We start from the raw sequence: 17,951 nt of genomic DNA, 5'->3' as shown, positions 1-17,951 counted from the left end.
TGATTCAGAAATCAGATGCCTTCGCGGAGAGGTTGAAAGGCTGACCACCAGCAACGCCAAGCTGACAGCCGATAATAATGATTTACATAGGGAGTGTGAGCTCTTGAAGACCTCCCTTGATGATTGCACCAAACGGCTAGAGAAAGCCGAAATGGTTGCTAAGAGGGCTGCCCAGGAGCAGACCCCCCAAGAGCAGCGCAAGGGGCGTGAAAGACCCCCAACAATGCGCCAAAGCTCAGAGCGGGAAGAGGCGTCCAAACCGGACACCGTAAATGATCTGGTCGAGAACCAGACATCCCGCCAAACTCCATCAACTCGCTACACGACTCCGTCGTCGTCGTCTAGCCAGGATGGAGCCGCCCTGCGCTCATCCCGAGCCCAGGCCCATAGCACACCTAGGTCAGTGCGCTTCAGTCACACCTAGGTCAGTGCGCTTCAGTCTCCCTGATCCATCTTCAAATGAATCAGACTATGAATCTAGTGCGAAACGGGAACAACACCAGAGTAGCTTAGATAGTGAGTGCTCAGAAGAGCCAAGAAGGTCGCACAAGGACGTGCACCAAACCCTTCGCTTACGGCAAATTGACCTACTTGCCAAAGATGTCGAACAATTCGATCCCGACAATCAAAGAACAAACGTAAATGATTATTTACGAGGAATTGATCGATGCCTGATGGACCTGCCGAACGCCACAACACGTGAAAAACTTAGACTAATCTGGAAGACCTCCAGTAGTAGCGTTCGTGCCTTTTTAGAGACACTACCCCCAAACATTCGCGATAGTTATTCGAAACTTCGCAATTACATGAGGGAAGAATATGCGCCATACACGGACGAAACCTCCGCGATATTGTGTGCATTACAAGTCAAACAAAAACGGTCTGAGGCGCCTCGTGAATATTACAGACGGCTACGTACTGCCTATTTCCAAGGTAGTAGCGCACCAGGGTTGGAAGAAGATAGAGGTTTCATATCTCTCTTTTTACATAACCTCCACCCAAGCGTGCGGACCCATGTCACACTGACATGTCGACAAGGTTGCTATTCGATGAGGGAAATTAGGCGACTAGCCCAAATGACCTGGGAGACCATCGTCAAAACCGCAAACGGAAACGATGATGAACCCAGTGTCCTTAGCCTCCAGGGTGAGGACAAGCCCCCGCTAACCTTAGAAGGAGGTGAAGCACCGAAAGGGGGACCCACCTGGAAAAATTCCGGTCCAGCCCGATCCTTGCCGAGCCATCACAAGGGTGAGTGGAAAAATCGACAAGGTAAGGCCAGGAGGGACCGAGGGCGAGTCCACAGTGACTATGGCAATCGCCCATCAAATGAAAAGGGTCGTAGGGAACAAAACAGTTGGCAGCAAAACCGTCATCCCCGCTCTGACCAGAAACGGCAGAAGCGTTCCGACCGTAGCTCTAAACGCAAGGGTAGAGACGACCAACACAGTGACTCAGACCAACCTGGTGAGTTCCACTCAGAGCTGGACTCTTTAAAAGCCCAGTTGGCTGAGATTAAAGAACTGTTACAGGAGACGTCAGACCCCTCAACAGAGAAAACAAAAGAGCCCAAGAAAAATGGCAAAAAGCTATTTGCTGGCATGACTAGGCCAGGAACCACGGGTATATCTCGTGAAAGGGGGAGGAGATCCCTCTGAAACAGCAGGCGAGGGTCAGGATGTAGGGCCCCCCCTGGTGGCGAAGGCAAACACACAAGACGCACCTCTCATGTGCGCTAAAGTCTTCACCACCATTTCTCAGACACACGGCTCTCACAAGGCGACCCAATCCCAACCAAGCCCTGCAACATAAACTTAGTCAACTTCACACAAAACAAAACCCCACAGTCGTTGGATCCCACAAAATATGCACAAACCCGTTGCGACGAGATTAGTGCGAACACCGATCAACCAAGCGCCACGCGAGATCAAATTTCCGATGAACTTCAGTTCATGTCTTTGCACACCGAGTCCGGTGTCGAAACACCTGACATCGCGACTCCCCCTAGTGGCAAAAATCTCCCTCTATCCATCGACTCAGACATAGACACCCATTTCACCGCTGGTGTAATGGCTGCGCTGTGGAACATGTTAGGCGTCGAGGCGAAATTCCATATCGCGTACCACCCTCAATTCTCTGGTCAGGCTGAACGAGCCATTCAAGCCATTGTGAACACGCTGCGAAAGTATATCACAAACCATGGTAAAATTTGGGACGTGAAACTTCCCTTGGTGCTAAGGGCCATTTGGTCCACCCCTCATTGCGCCACTGAAGTCACACCCTTTGGGATGATGACTGGGCGAGAGTCGGTTCTTCCCCCGCATCTCCTATACAAACCAGAGGCCATGAGCGTCGCGATTGCATACACCGCACGTCAACATGTCGCCGACCTATGACGCCACCTACAGTCAACCTTTACAGGTGCCCAAAAGAATCTCGATTCGAGAGTAGAAGGACACAAAGCCTACTACGCCCGAATCTCAGAGAAGTTCCTACCACCCTGGTCGAGACCTTTCGATCGTGGGAAAACCGTTCCCCGTCGTGTATCACATTAGGACATCTAGGCCTAATCAAACGCTTTCATATCGATTTAATCGAATCAAACCTTGTTGAACAGTCCTCACTCCAAAAGGGGGTGGACGACAGCTAGGCCCATCATGTCCACCTAGGTTGTACACATCACTCAACCATAAGTGTACACTAACATTCCCGGGCAGACTTCACCAACCCAATGAAGTAATAACCCTTCAGTATAACATGGTAGATAAATACTAAAATCCGCTATTACTAGTGTGTATTCATCGCAAATACACCTGGCATATAGTCTTGGCAGTGCTATCCTCACTTTTGTGAATCCACAAAACTTAGAGATGTGCACCTTCACGAAAGACATCCACTCTGCCCAGGCAACCCATACATAACACTACACACCTAGCTAGATAAGATGGTCTGTGTCCCCGACAGCTAGCCGCAGTAGCGCACGCTTTCTAGCCAGACCACCCACTGCTATCACCTTCCCAGAAGATTAGGTTTGCCAACCCAAACACTAATACTTCTTTCCTTCCTTCATTTCTTCTCTTTTTCTTTTTTTTATGCATAGGAAATTGAATACTACATGTTTCATGTTCAATGTTTAATGTTTTTTTTTATGTGGTTTTGATTTAGTTAGATAATGATTATATGCCCAAAATGCCCATAGTGATATGCCCAAAATGCCTCTGTCTCCAACTGTCTTACTGGAACTCACAAGTTTACAGTCTTCACAGGACACCATGGACTGCACAGGACAAGTCTACCTCAAGGACTATGGACACGGCGATGATACGATACGGTGCTCTCAGTGCTACGACTCCGTCATACCCCTGAGACCAAAAGGGGGACTGTAGGTATCATACCGCCATCTTGTGTCAGAACTACAATTCCCAGGCAACTTCCGTGTGACCTACGTCACGCGTGGGCGGGATCACCTACGTCAGTCTGCCATGCACGCATAAATCCAAGCGGAAGTTCCACCATCTTGCTCTCTCACGTCTGGCTTCCGATGGATCTGGATGTATAAAGAGGCGCTCTCCACCCCAAAAAGACGTCTTCTTTCTTGCAAGATCCATCACTCAGCGCGATTTTCCTTCTTACCCTTGGCAAAGGTAAACTCTAGAGTCGCGCGATCTTTAAACTCAACCTGAGTTACAACCGGTTTACTTGCATTAGAAGTGACGTCACGACTGCAGCCCAGGCAGTTAAAAGTTAAGAAGCGATTGAATCCTTTTTAACTCAAAGCGCTGTGCATCTTATTCTGATCAGAGACTTTTCCTCACGAACGCTGAGGTTCGGACCAAGAACCCTCTGCTTTCCACGGGAACCACCCAAGTGCTCCGCTGGACCCGAAAGTTTCTCCGCCTCCATCACGAGCGGCTCACGTGCTCCCACGGCGAGGCCCGAGACTACACCGGCGAATAGTTCTTCATATCTTGCTAAAGGCAGGATTAAGTAAGATTTTGGCATTTGGGCATAATTAGGATAGTCTTAGGAATTTGCTTTTATTTGAAATAGTGTGAATTTAAACCCAGGTTTATTGTTACACTGTTGAACACGCAGCGTGTTGATTTATTTTGGTTCTATGTTCTCTCAATTGTTTAATAGATAGGCTGCGCATGCTTCTCTCTTTTATTCTTTACCACTAACATATAGTTCTCATTATTATACATCTTGATGTCATTAAGATTTCAGTGGATTCAGTATGGTTATGAGCTAGTGGGTTAGCTACAGCTTCGCTTTTGTCTGCTTAGCAACACAAAGCTAATCAAGGCCTACCATGTGCTCAGCAAGCCATCAGGCCTAACAAACACACTTTAGCTAGGCTATAGGGCCTTTCACAAACACATACTAGCAACACAAGGCTAATCTAGGCCTCCACCACGTGTAGTTAGCTACACGAGGCTAAACACAGAGCTAATCCTTTGTTCTGTTTAGATAACATTCTTTTGTTTAGCTACCAACAAGCTAGGCCTCCACCACGTGTAGTTAGCTACACGAGGCTAAACACATGGTCAAGTCCTTCACACTCTCTCTCTCTCTCACACACACACACACACACACACACCTCACTGCTTGTATATATTGATTTATCTTTTTATCTTTGTATAATAAATTCATTTATTAAACAAACTGTGTTTATTTGTGTGAACAACAATATCTGAAATCCCCAATCTTCTCGAAGAATTCAAAAGGGTGCAAATGTTATATGGTAAGTGATCTTAATAATTTGGAAATGTACCATAATTTAGCTGTTTGGTAACTTATTATTAAGCACCAGGATTAATGGTATGATTCACTAAATGATTCATTGAACGATTCACCAAATTATTCACTAAACGATTCATTGAACGATTCACCAAATGATTCACTAAACGATTCATTGAATGATTCACCAAATGATTCACTAAACGATTCATTGAACGATTCACTAAATGATTCACTGAATGAGACTGATTCTATGGTATGATTCACTTCAAGTGAGTCAAAGTAAATGATTCAATGGGATTGATTCATTTTAATTATTAACCTTCAAAATTTAATGAGACTGATTTAACGAGATTGATCACTTAATATCAATAATTAACTGATTGCACCCACACACAGCATGCCTCGCCCTACAACTCCCATTCTGGTTTGAACTACTCCCTGTCACCTGAGTACACCTGTTGTCAATCACCCCCCCCCCACACACACACACACACTCACTACTTAAGGACTCTTCACTCAGACACAGTTTGTGAAGTATTGTTGAAGTGACAAAAAACAAAAAGTTTTGTTTGGTTTTCCCTTTAACCTCTATTCCACTTCTTTTTGTTTTAGCCACCTGGAGAATGCATGTTCCAGTTGTCTGACTCACTGCCTTTGTCCCCAAAAATAAATTCAAGTGTTTGCCAATCACTGTTGTTTCATTTATTGCAAAATAAAGATAGTACAAACCAAAATATAAACATCTCAAAGTCCTTTATTTAGTAGTAACATTGCAGGTGCCATTTATTCTTAGATGCTGCCACCAGGTCATAGAAAAGGCTGTGATGAGACCGAGGCTGAGGTCAGTGACAGTATCTGCTGGCCTGCCTTCTTCCTGCTATGCATAAAGCACCCCAATTTATAGAGTAATGCCCCACCACCTGTAGAGGGGGCACACACACAATGCTTAACAAAATTATATGGCTCCTACAACTGTTGAGGGTCATGCTGTTCATTACCAAGCAGTTGTTCATGTTTGTCTTTTCCCTATATGACCTGTACCTGTTCCCTGACATTACCTCTTGGATTTTCCTGTTTATGCCTGTTTGAACATCACTGGAACTCTGCCTGTTTGTTGACTATGCCTCTGTTCATCATTTTGGATTTATTTGCCTTTTGGAACTTTTAATAAAACACCAGGCATCTGCACTGGCATCCTCTCATTCCATGCCTGGTGTTTGTGACACAAAGCTGCTGTAAAACATGTGGAAGTTCTTACATTACCAACAAATTGGATGCTTTAGTGAAAACATTACTGGAAACAGCTTGTGACTTGTGAATCTGAACTGTCTGAATATGTCATCAATGTCACTGTCCATGGTGCTGAATTCACTGATACTAAAGACAAGTATATAAATATACATCCACTTTCAAGGCCAAAAATATGTGCACCTCATGACCATCACACCCACATGTGATTCTCCCCCAAACTGTTGTCATAAAGTGTGAAGCCCAGAGTTGTCTAGAATGTCTCTGTATGCTGTAGCTCTACAGTTTCCCTTCAGTGGAACTAAAAGTCCAAACCCGCTCCAGCACGATGATGCTCCTGTGCACAAAGTGAGCTCATACTCGCTGCAGCAGAAGCATTCAGGATGGATGCCTTCATGACATGTTTACTGATTACTGATTTTACATTTCCATCATTTTTGTTATGCCTCACTCACTTTCCTTCCTGTTTCAGTGCTCAGAGGATGTGCTGAAAACTTTGTGTCTCTGAAGAAATGAGAGAAGCGGCAGCAGCAGAACACACTTCAATATTCTACACCATACAGAAATATATTTTGTATTTACAACAGCACAGCACAGTAACACAGGACTCTATATAATATGATGAGAATCTATAAACGCCATGGAGATAGAAAGTTCAGACCCTCAGTGTTTAATTTCAGCCTGACATCCGGTTGGTAAATATAATTTTTTCGTCTCAGATTGGGTTGAGTCTCCTGCGATGAAGTCTGTGGAGAAATAGCTTTACTGTTCCCTCTGTATCAGCTGCTAAAATCTGTCACTCAAGATTTTTCTCTTTTATTAACGAAGCTTGGCAAAGCGCTCTGCTCCCCAAAACCCCAGGAAGGATTTCACTTCTCTAAAACCATTTCATTTCCTGTCTTTCTTACTTCCTTTTTTCTTAACAGAACTCTCATGTACTCTGTTTGGAGAATATCACAGTGAAAGCACAGGGTCATTAGGGGACACAGTAAGAAGCTTTTCTTTTTTTCATTGCTTTCTTTCCGATTTTTTTTCTCTAAAATCCATGAAGACATTATTCTCTCTCTCTCTCTCTCTCTCTCTCTCTCTCTCTCTCTCTCTCTCTCCACTTCAATAAAATGGTCCTAAATGTACATTTCAGGTTAAATTCATGATTTAGTGGAGTCTTTACTGACTTTTCCAGCTGGAGTGTGGCTCTATAACCTGAGAAACTTAAGACAGTGTCGAAACATCACTTAACAATTATTAAAGGACAAATATGTGAACTTTACATTTACACTTTCACTGTATCTTTGTCTCTGTTTACCTCACTCCTTCTGTCTGTCTGTCTGTCTGTCTGTCTGTGTGTGTCTCTCTCTCTCTGCCCCACATCCCCCCCCCCCCATGTGTTCCAACAGTAATGGAGATGTGAGCTGGAATGTCGATTTGTTCTGTGGCTGCGATTACTGAAATGAAAAATCCTGCCGTCTTTCAGGCAGCGCTGTGAAATTCTCCCTGATTTAGTAGCTTCTCTTCTCACATTCTCTACCCACAGCCCTCCATCCCCCCTCCCCACCCCACTCTCATCTTGCCTGCCCTGATTGGCTGTGTCATGTCTTCCCTTCCTTTGGGGGATAATTCCATTTTTTGAGATGATCTACAGCACATCTGAGTCGATAATACTGACCCCTCCCTGATTTTCCCATTTTACTCTGCTCTCTCTCTCTCGCTCGTTGTTTTGTTCCTATGTTATTTAGCTGGATGGAGACAGAAAAATTTCAGGCTTAGAAGAACCTCTCTCTCTCTCTCTGATCATGTGCTATTTTAATATGAATATTTTTATTAACTCAATAATAAAAGCATTATTTGTCTAGAATATACAACATACACCTGCATCTGCTCCTAAAGCTTGTTAAACTATATATATATATATATATATATATATATATATATATATATATATATATATATATATATACGTGTGTGTCATGTGAAAAAGAAAGTACACCATCTTTCAAGTCTAGGGTTTAAGTGTCAGGACATAATAATAAAAAAAATCATCTGGTCCTTACCAGGTCTTAAAATTATGCAAATACAACCTCAGATGACCAATAACACATGACATATTCACCCTGTCATTATTAATTTTACACAAAGTAAGCCAAAAATGCAGTAGCAGTGTGTGAAAAATTAAGTACACCCTTACTGCTTCCATAGAAATTATGAAGGCAATTAGCAGCCAGGTGTTACTGATCAAATGAATTTGATTAATTGATCATCAGCAAGTGTGGCCACCTCTTAAAAAGCAGAAGTTTTGGCAGTTTGCTGGTCTGGAGCACTCAGGTACGGTATATGTTAACATGGTGCCAAGGAGGAAAGACATCAGCAATGATCTTAGAGAAGAAATTGTTGCTGCACATCAGTCTGGGAAGGGTTATAAGGCCATTTCCAAACAATTTGAAATCCATCATTCTACTGTGAGAAAGATTATTCAGAAGTGGAAAACATTCAAGACAGTTGCCAATCTTCCCAGGAGTGGACGTCCCTGCAAATTTACTCCAAGGTCAGACCGTGCAATGCTCACAGAAATTGCAAAAAAAAAACAACAACCAAGAACTAGATCTAGGACACTACAGGCCACAGTTAGCATGTTAAATGTTAAAGTTTATGACAGTACAATTAGAAAAAGACTGCGCAAGTATGGCTTGGTTGGAAGGGTTGCCAGAAGAAAGCCTCTTCTATCTAAAAAGAACATGGCAGCACAGCTTAGGTTGGCAAAGATGCATCGGAACAAGCCACAAGCCTTCTGGAACAGTGTCCTTTGGACAGATGAGACCAAAGTGGAAATGTTTGGCCATAATGCACAGCACCAGCATTATCAGCACAAACACCTCATATCAACCATCAAGCACGGTGGTGGAGGGGTGATGATTTGGGCTTGTTTTGCAGCCACAGGGCCTGGGCACCTTGCAGTCATTGAGTCAACCATGAACTCCTCTGTATACCAAAGTATTCTAGAGGCAAATGTGAGGCCATCTGTCCAACAACTAAAGCTTGGCTGCAATCGGGTCATGCAACAGGACAATGATCCCAAGCACATCAGCAAATCTACAACAGAATGGCTGAAAAAGAAAAGAATCAAGGTATTGGAATGGCCAAGTCAAAGTCCAGATCTCAACCCAATAGAAATGCTGTGGTGGGATCTTAAGAGAGCTGTGCATAAACAAATGCCCTCAAACATGAATGAACTGAAGCAACATGCCCAGGACTGTCTGCAGTTTGCATACTGGGCAGGTGTTGGTGTGGAAGATGCCATCCTCTACCTGCTACACCGAGCCCACTTGCATCTGGATAAGGGAAATGACACAGTGAGGATCCTCTTCTTGGACTTCTCAAGTGCCTTCAACACCATCCAGCCCCTTATGCTTCAGGACAAACTGAACAGGATGCGAGTGGACCCCTGCTTGGTCACCTGGATCTCCAGCTACCTCACCAACAGGCCGCAGTACGTCAGGCTGAAGGACATCATGTCTGACACTGTGATTAGCAGCACCGGAGCACCCCAGGGCACACTACTGGCCTCCCTTCTCTTCACCCTCTACACCGTGGACTTCTGCTACAACTTGGTGCTGTGTCACATTCAGAAGTTTGCCGATGACACAGCCATAGTGGGGTGTATCAGGGACGACAGAGCGGAGGAGTATAGGAGCCTGGTGAGGAACTTTGCCATTTGGTGCAACAGGAACCATTTGCAGCTCAACACCTCAAAGACCAAGGAGCTGATCATTGACTTTGGGAGGTCCAGACCAAGGTCACGACCAGTTCTGATTGAGGGAGTCAAGGTGGAGGCTGTGGATTCCTACAAGTACCTCGGGCTGTGGCTGGACAGCAAGTTGGACTGGACTTGCAACACCAACCACCTGTACAGGAAGGTACAGAGCAGGCTGTACTTCCTGAGGAGGCTGCAGTCCTTTAATATCTGCAGGAAACTCCTGTGGATGTTCTGTCAGTCCGTGGTTGCCAGTGTCCTGTTTTACACCATGGTGTGCTGGGCAGCCAGCACATCCAAGAAGGACACATCCAGGGTGGACAAACTGATCAGGCGGGCCAGCTCTGTGGTCGGCGTGAAGCTGGACTCTCTGGTGATGGTGGCAGAGAAGAGGACTATGGATAAACTACTGAACATCATGGATGACGCCAGTCACCCTCTGCACACCATCATCAGCAACCAGAGGAGCCTGTTCAGTGACAGAATGCTCTTGCCCAAGTGCAGGACTAACAGACTTAAAAACTCCTTTGTCCCTCACGCCATCAGACTGTACAACTCCTCTCTGGGAGGGAGGAGGGGTAACAGGAGGACAGAGGATGGGAAGGAGCAGTAGCCTAGCCTGACAAAAAGCAATACTGGACAATGTGCAATATAAATGTGCAATACCTCTCCTGCTGGACTTTTTTCATATCTTTTTTAATATATTTGTATATGTAAATACTTAATTTATCTAGAAGTTTTCTAAATACTTAATTTATCTAGAAGTTCTCTCTTTTTTCTATTCTCTGTTTATCCTGTAATGATGCTACTGGAATTTTAATTTCCCTGAGGGAACCCTCCCAAAGGGATCAATAAAGTTCTAATCTAATCTAATCTAATCTAATCTAATCTAATCTAATCTAATCTAATCTAATCTAATCTAATCTAATCTAATCTAATCTAATCTAATCTAATGTTGTAAAGAAGAGTGGGCCAAAATTCCTCCACAATGATGTGAGAGATTGATAAAATCATACAGAAAACGATTGCTTCAAGTTATTGCTGCAAAAGGTGGTTCTACAAGCTATTGAATCATGGGGTGTACTTACTTTTTCACACATGGATTCTGCATTTTCACTTAGTTTTTGTTAAATAAATAATGACACAGTGGAATCTGTTGTGTGTTGCTTTACACCTGAGGTTAGATGTGCATAATTTTAGGACATGGTAAGGGTCAGATGATTTTTTGTTATGTCTTGATTGGTAAAACCATGTAACTGGAAGACTATATATATATATATATATATCTCATCTCATTATCTCTAGCTGCTTTATCCTGTTCTACAGGGTCGCAGGCAAGCTGGAGCCTATCCCAGCTGACTACGGGCGAAAGGCGGGGTACACCCTGGACAAGTCGTCAGGTCATCACAGGGCTGACACATAGACACAGACAACCATTCACACTCACATTCACACCTACGGTCAATTTAGAGTCACCAGTTAACCTAACCTGCATGTCTTTGGACTGTGGGGGAAACCGGAGCACCCGGAGGAAACCCACGCGGACACGGGGAGAACATGCAAACATCCACACAGAAAGGCCCTCGCCGGCCACGGGGCTCGAACCCGGACCTTCTTGCTGTGAGGCGACAGCGCTAACCACTACACCACCATGCCGCCCATATATATATATATATATATATATATATATATATATATATATATATATATAAAAAGAAAGCGAGAGACAGACAGAGTAGATGAATATGAACAGGTTCACTGTGACATAGTGGGGGTTCATTTAACGCCATCAGTCTACTGAGCCAGACTCACATTCTCCAGCCATCTAATATGATGGTTTGTTGATTTGACATTCAGCCGCTGCACTGAGATGTTTGTTTTAACTCTGCTGGATTATTGTTTAGGATTTATTGAATCAGAAACACACACTAAGGTTGATCCATGACAAAACACAACAACCAGCCAATTATGTGCCTTGTTTTGTCCTTTCCAATTAATAACATGCTTTAGTACTTGTTTTATTGATTTACCAATTCACTGATGTTAATGATTCATTAAGTCACTAATAAACTGATTCACTGATTAACTGATTCAGTGCCAGTACACAGTGTACACACTGTTTCATATTTAATAGCATGTTCGGGGCAGCTGCAGATATATTTAAAAGTGTAATATAAGATTAAGGTAAGAACAAATGGAGAAACAAAATGGAGAAACAGGAAAAGTCCACAAACCCACACAGAGAGAGTAATTATAAGAGACAGAATCACAGCTGAGAGATAACAGACTCATAAACACAAACAGCTCAGAGCTGAATTCTAGATAATAATGTGATGTTTGTATTTGTTTGGAAACTACAGAGCATTAAACACCATGTTTCGTAAACAAGAGAAAACACGCAATCTGAAATGTTCAGAAAATTATGGCTGAAAATGCGTTTTTTTTTTCCCTGTTTCTGATACAGTGACTGTTGTTTTTCCAGGAAGTGACTTTATTCCGAAAACATTTTGTATAATAGTCATTTTATTAGAAACATGCTTTTTCAGCAAAATCTGCTAACATGTTTTAAATATTGTGACATCCATTCTGTGTGTAACATTGGTAGAGTCCGAGCTCTTACTGAAGGACGTGGCTATGATGGATTCACACTCAGATTGCTGGCCCACAGCATGAATACGTGACAGGGATGTAGTGAGGTGTGTTTGAAATTCACACCAGGTTTGTGCTGATGTCATCTGGCTGAGACGATGTCAAATATGACCTTACAGTAATACACACACACACACACACACACACACACACACACACACACACACACACAGAGGCTTTCTGCTGAACCAATTAACCTTTCTACAGAGGATTATGGAGAGGTGAGCTGTCACTGTCAAAGTCCAGAAAGTGACAGAGAGAGAGAGAGAGAGAGAGAGTCTGTTAATGCTCATTGTGGCTCAGTGCCTGAACCATGACTCTCAGTAAAATATTACTGGAAGGTTCTGTATCTGTCACTCAGCTCTCAGCTAATATCATTCTCGCTGTGTTCTCATTGTGTTCTCACTGTGTTCTTGCTGTGTTCTTGCTGTGTTCTCAATGTGTTATCTCTGTGCTCTCAGTGTTCTCACTGCATTTTCACTGTGTTCCCTCTGTGTTCTTGCTGTGTTCTCACTGCATTTCCACTGTGTTCTCACTGTGTTCTAATTGTGTTCTCTCTGTGTTCTCTGTCTTTTCTCTGTGTTCTTGCTGTGTTCTCTCTGTGTTGTCTCTGTGTTCTCAGTGTTCTTGCTGTCTTCTTTCTTTGTTCTCTCTGTGTTGTCTGTATTCTCACTATGTTCTTGCTGTGTTCTTTCTTTGTTCTTGCTGTGTTTTCAATGTGTTCTCTGTTCTCTCTTTGTTCTCACTGTGTTGTCACTGTGTCCTCACTATGTTCTTGCTGTGCCCTCGCTGTGTTCTGCCGTTGTTCTCTCTGTGTTCTCGCTGTGTTCTCTCTTTGTTCTCACTGTGTTGTCTCTGTGTCCTCACTATGTTCTCTCTGTGTTCTCTCTTTGTTCTCACTGTGTTATCTCAATGTTCTCTCTTTGTTCTTGCTGTGTTGTCTCTGTGTCCTCACTATGTTCTCTCTGCGTTCTTTCTTTGTTCTCATTGTGTTATCTCTGTGTTCTCTCTTTGTTCTTGCTGTGTTCTCAATGTTCTTTCTTTGTTCTGTCTGTGTTGTCTGTATTCTCATTATGTTCTTGCTGTGTTCTTTCTTTATTCTTGCTGTGTTTTCTCTGTGTTCACAATGTGTTCTCTGTTCTCTCTTTGTTCTCGCTGTGTTGTCTCTGTGTCCTCACTATGTTCTTGCTGTGCTCTCGCTGTGTTCTGCCGTTGTTCTCTCTGTGTTCTCGCTGTGTTCTCTCTTTGTTCTCGCTGTGTTTTCTCTGTCTTCTCAATGTCTTCCCTCTTTGTTCTCACTGTGTTGTCTGTGTTCTCACGATGTTTTTGCTGTATTTTCTCTGTGTTCTCAATGTGTTCTCTCTGTTCTCGCTGTGTTGTCTCTGTGTCCTCACTATGTTCTTGCTGTGCTCTCGCTGTGTTCTGCCGTTGTTCTCTCTGTGTTCCCGCTGTGTTCTCTCTTTGTTCTCGCTGTGTTGTCTCTGTGTTCTCACTATGTTCTTGCTGTGTTTTCTCTGTCTTCTCAATGTCTTCCCTCTTTGTTCTCACTGTGTTGTCTCTGTGTCCTCACTATGTTCTTTCTGTGTTCTCTCTTTGTTCTCACTGTGTTATCTCTGTGTTCTCTCTTTGCTCTCACTGTGTTATCTCAATGTTCTTTCTTTGTTCTCGCTGTGTTGTCTCTGTGTTCTCACTGTGTTCTCTCTTTGTTCTTGCTGTGTTGTCTCTGTGTCCTCACTATGTTCTCTCTGTGTTCTTTCTTTGTTCTCACTGTGTTATCTCAATGTTCTTTCTTTGTTCTCGCTGTGTTGTCTCTGTGTTCTCACTGTGTTCTCTCTTTGTTCTTGCTGTGTTGTCTCTGTGTCCTCACTATGTTCTCTCTGTGTTCTTTCTTTGTTCTCATTGTGTTATCTCTGTGCTCTCTCTTTGTTCTTGCTGTGTTCTCAATGTTCTTTCTTTGTTCTTGCTGTGTTGTCTGTGTTATCTCTTTGTTTTTGCTGTGTTCTCAGTGTTCTCACCATTTCTCATTGTCTTCTCATTGTGCCATCTTCATTTTATCCTCTTACTTCTTTAGAGTAAGAGAAACATTCCTGTTGAACAGGAATTAGAATGCCATGTTGTTCAAACACTACCTGACCTTTCTGTGCTGACCTTTCAGGTAAGAACACGAACCTGCCTCTGCTTTTCACTACAGAGTGTAATGACTCAATCTGTGCAGCAGATTCATAGTACACTGTAAACTGCAGGTTTAAGCATTATTCTTTTGGTGGCTTTTCCCCAAATAAACACAATGTGTGATCAGAATAAATAACTATGGCTCATGCTGTGTTTCTGCTCTGGTGCTTCCTCATTCTTAAACCCAGACTCCACCTCATTCAGCAGCACATGCTCACTGCCCAGTGCAGGTTGCGGAAATGTCCTGCAGCTAAAATTAGAAAAGAAACCCCACCCCAGCCAGTGCACATTTAAAAGGCTGTAACTCCAAATCCTAATGAGTGATTAGTGTGTGTTTGTGTCCTTCCTGTGGGGAAACCATGGGAGGAGGAGTATGGGCTGAAGAGTGTGACCTAATCACCTGGGTTCATTTTCAGAAGGTGGCTCGTTATTCACCCCTCGTTAGCCTATCATGTGGTTGTCATGAGCTGAATGAAGAAGCTGCTGCATGACTCCTCTGTGTCCTGATGTTATAAAGCTGATGTTGGATAACTGTGAAATGTGCAACGGTCGTGACCCCGGCCTGAACATGATAACTATTAATGTCCATCACCTGGTCAAACATCCATCCATCCATTATCTGTAGCCGCTTATCCTGTTCTACAGGGTCGTAGGCAAGCTGGAGCCTATCCCAGCTGACTGTGGGCGAGAGACGAGGTACACCCTGGACAAGTCACCAGGTCATCGCAGGGCTGACACACAGACAAACAACCATTCACACCTACAGTCAATTTAGAGCCACCAATTAACCTCTTTGGACTGTGGGGAAAACCAGAGCACCTGGAGGAAACCCATGCAGATACAGGGAGAACATGCAAACTCCACACAGAAAAGCACTCATCAGCCACTGGGCTTGAACCCAGGACCTTCTTGCTGTGAGGCGACAGTGCTAACCACTACACCACCGTGCCGCCCCCGGTCAAACATGTTTCTTAAATATTCACCATGTGACTGATCCAGAGTAGTGAGGGAGAGAAAGGACCAGTGAGGTGAAAGTGTGTTCCTCTACCGCTCCACCCACTCCATCACTGTCATGTGACTTTCTCAAGATCTTTTATTCTGTCATTCTCTCTTCTTTCTGTCATTATTTCACTTTTTTCTTCCTCATCTTTTCGTTCTCTCCATGTCTCATCTTTTATTTCCCCCTGTCATTCTCTCCAGCTCTTTCCAGCTCTTATTCTCATCATCTTTTTTTCATTTCTTTCTGTGTTTATTGTTTTACTTATTTTACATTTACATTCATTTTTCTTCTGTCTCTTCTTTCATTGTCTCACTTCTTTATCTTTCTTTCTTTCTCCTTCTAAGGATGAGTCTCTCTCTCTCTCTCTCACACACACACACACACACACACACTCTTACTTCCTCTGTCAGTAATGTATTGTTGTGGATTCTGTCTCCTGCAGTGTAATAGTGTGTGTGTGTGTGTGTGTGTGTGAGCACATTAGTGAGGAAGACATTAGCATTAACGCCACAGGGACCCTCAGACGAGCGGTGTCCCGAGTAGCTCTTCGTATTAAAGCCAGCTGTAATGGAGGACAGGAGTCATGTTTAAAGATGAGACACTGCCCTGCAGGGGAGCAAATCAAAAGCCACAAATTGCACTCCATCAGACTAAAGAAGTCGATCACAGAGCTGACTCGACCCTCAGGCTACAGCTCACACCATCTGCTCATTGCACTGTGTACTACAGCACACTAAAAAACTCACTAAAGCACCGCGGAGATTTCTGCATTTAAACACTTCGTCATCCAGCAGACCAAAGAAAGGGATCACAGAGTGGGCAGGGTCATTAATCACAATCTGTCCTGAACAACCAATCCTGAGAGCTAGACAGAGCACAAACACATGCAAATCACACAGGAGTGCTTCTGAACAACAGATGATGTTCATGACAACAGAAACACAAACGCTAATCTTATCATTAATGATGGAAATACAAGCCAGAACAATTAGCTTGATAACTAATGAATGCTAGTGTTAATTTTACTTATGATATATAATTAAGGAGATAGCAGTGCGCATTCATACAATGTGTGTCAGGGAGTGTGTTTTACCCATAATGCACTGCAAGCAATAAGTGTGTAATGAAATAAAATGTCTGTTATCTGGAATTAGCGCTGAAGGTCATATGGTTTCATGTCTTTGTGTCCTCTATCCGGATTTAGCTGATTTATGTAAATCATACACTAATCGTTAATTAGCTGATTAACTATCAGGCTACAGTAGAGTTAAGTAGTGTAAAGTTCTGACATCAGACTTGAGGGTTTGCCAAACTGCTAACAGAACCACACAGTGTGCCATCTGGGTCTCCAGGGAGCGTTAGCCAAGCCCAGATTTAATCACTCAGTCAGAAGGGTGACAGAGCTGAGTGCCAATCTGATTAGCTCTGCAGCGCTTAAAAGGGACACAGCCAAGCGCCAGGAAGGTAGCAACACCGCTTTATCAGCATGTAGATGATGATGAAGAGCGACAGATCACTCAAGCAAAAGCTTAGGAAAGACTGCTGTAAAGATGAGCGAGATGGTGAGGAAATGCCACTTGGGGAAATGAACAGAGCCTGAAAAACTGCAGGAAAACTAATCAATCACCGAGTGCTGGGCTGAGGAGCACTTTCTCAACATCCACAACCAGGAAAACTAATCAATCATCAAGCGCTGACCTGTAAAGAACCAGAGAGGTTCTTCAAGAGGAGATTTCAGTCTTCGGCTGTGGATTTATTAGGGAGACCAGAGGCTGCTCTGTTTGGATGGAATCATATGGGAGAAGTGGCTTTGTGAACAAACTCCTATTTTGTGAAAACAATTGGTTTCATTTAAGAATTGGTTTCAAGAAGAAGAAGAATTGATTTCATAACAATGACACTACCTCTGTGATGGTCTTTAACATCTTATCCACAGACTAACAAATGATGATGCCACCTGCTGAGGTCTAAAATGAAATAACGATTGTTTTGTGAGATAAGTGACAGTTGGAAGTGATGTGACTCTACACTTGTGTAGCTACCACATACTGTACACATAAAACTGTAGCCTGATAAACATATTGATTCTCACATCAATCAAATAAATAGCTCAAGACTAAAAAACTCCCCTGCTGTAACACGAGTAACTTTAATAAATGTTTGGAATGTTGGATGAGTTCTTAGAACTGACAGCATTGGCTCACAGTGAGACACACGACCCAAGCTTAAGCTAGTTAGCAGTTACGTTTTTGTCAGTGGGGAAATTGTGAAGATCTTTCAGAACATCTCTGGGAGAACATTCTCACCATCCCTGATGAGGAAAAGTAATAGATCACAGAGAGGCTGTAAACTGTCACCACTCAGTCAGAGAAAGCTATCAATCACTGAGAC

This window comes from Neoarius graeffei, chromosome 3, assembly GCF_027579695.1.
Source record: "Neoarius graeffei isolate fNeoGra1 chromosome 3, fNeoGra1.pri, whole genome shotgun sequence".
Lineage (NCBI taxonomy): Eukaryota > Metazoa > Chordata > Actinopteri > Siluriformes > Ariidae > Neoarius > Neoarius graeffei.
Note: the sequence above shows the minus strand (reverse complement) of the source record.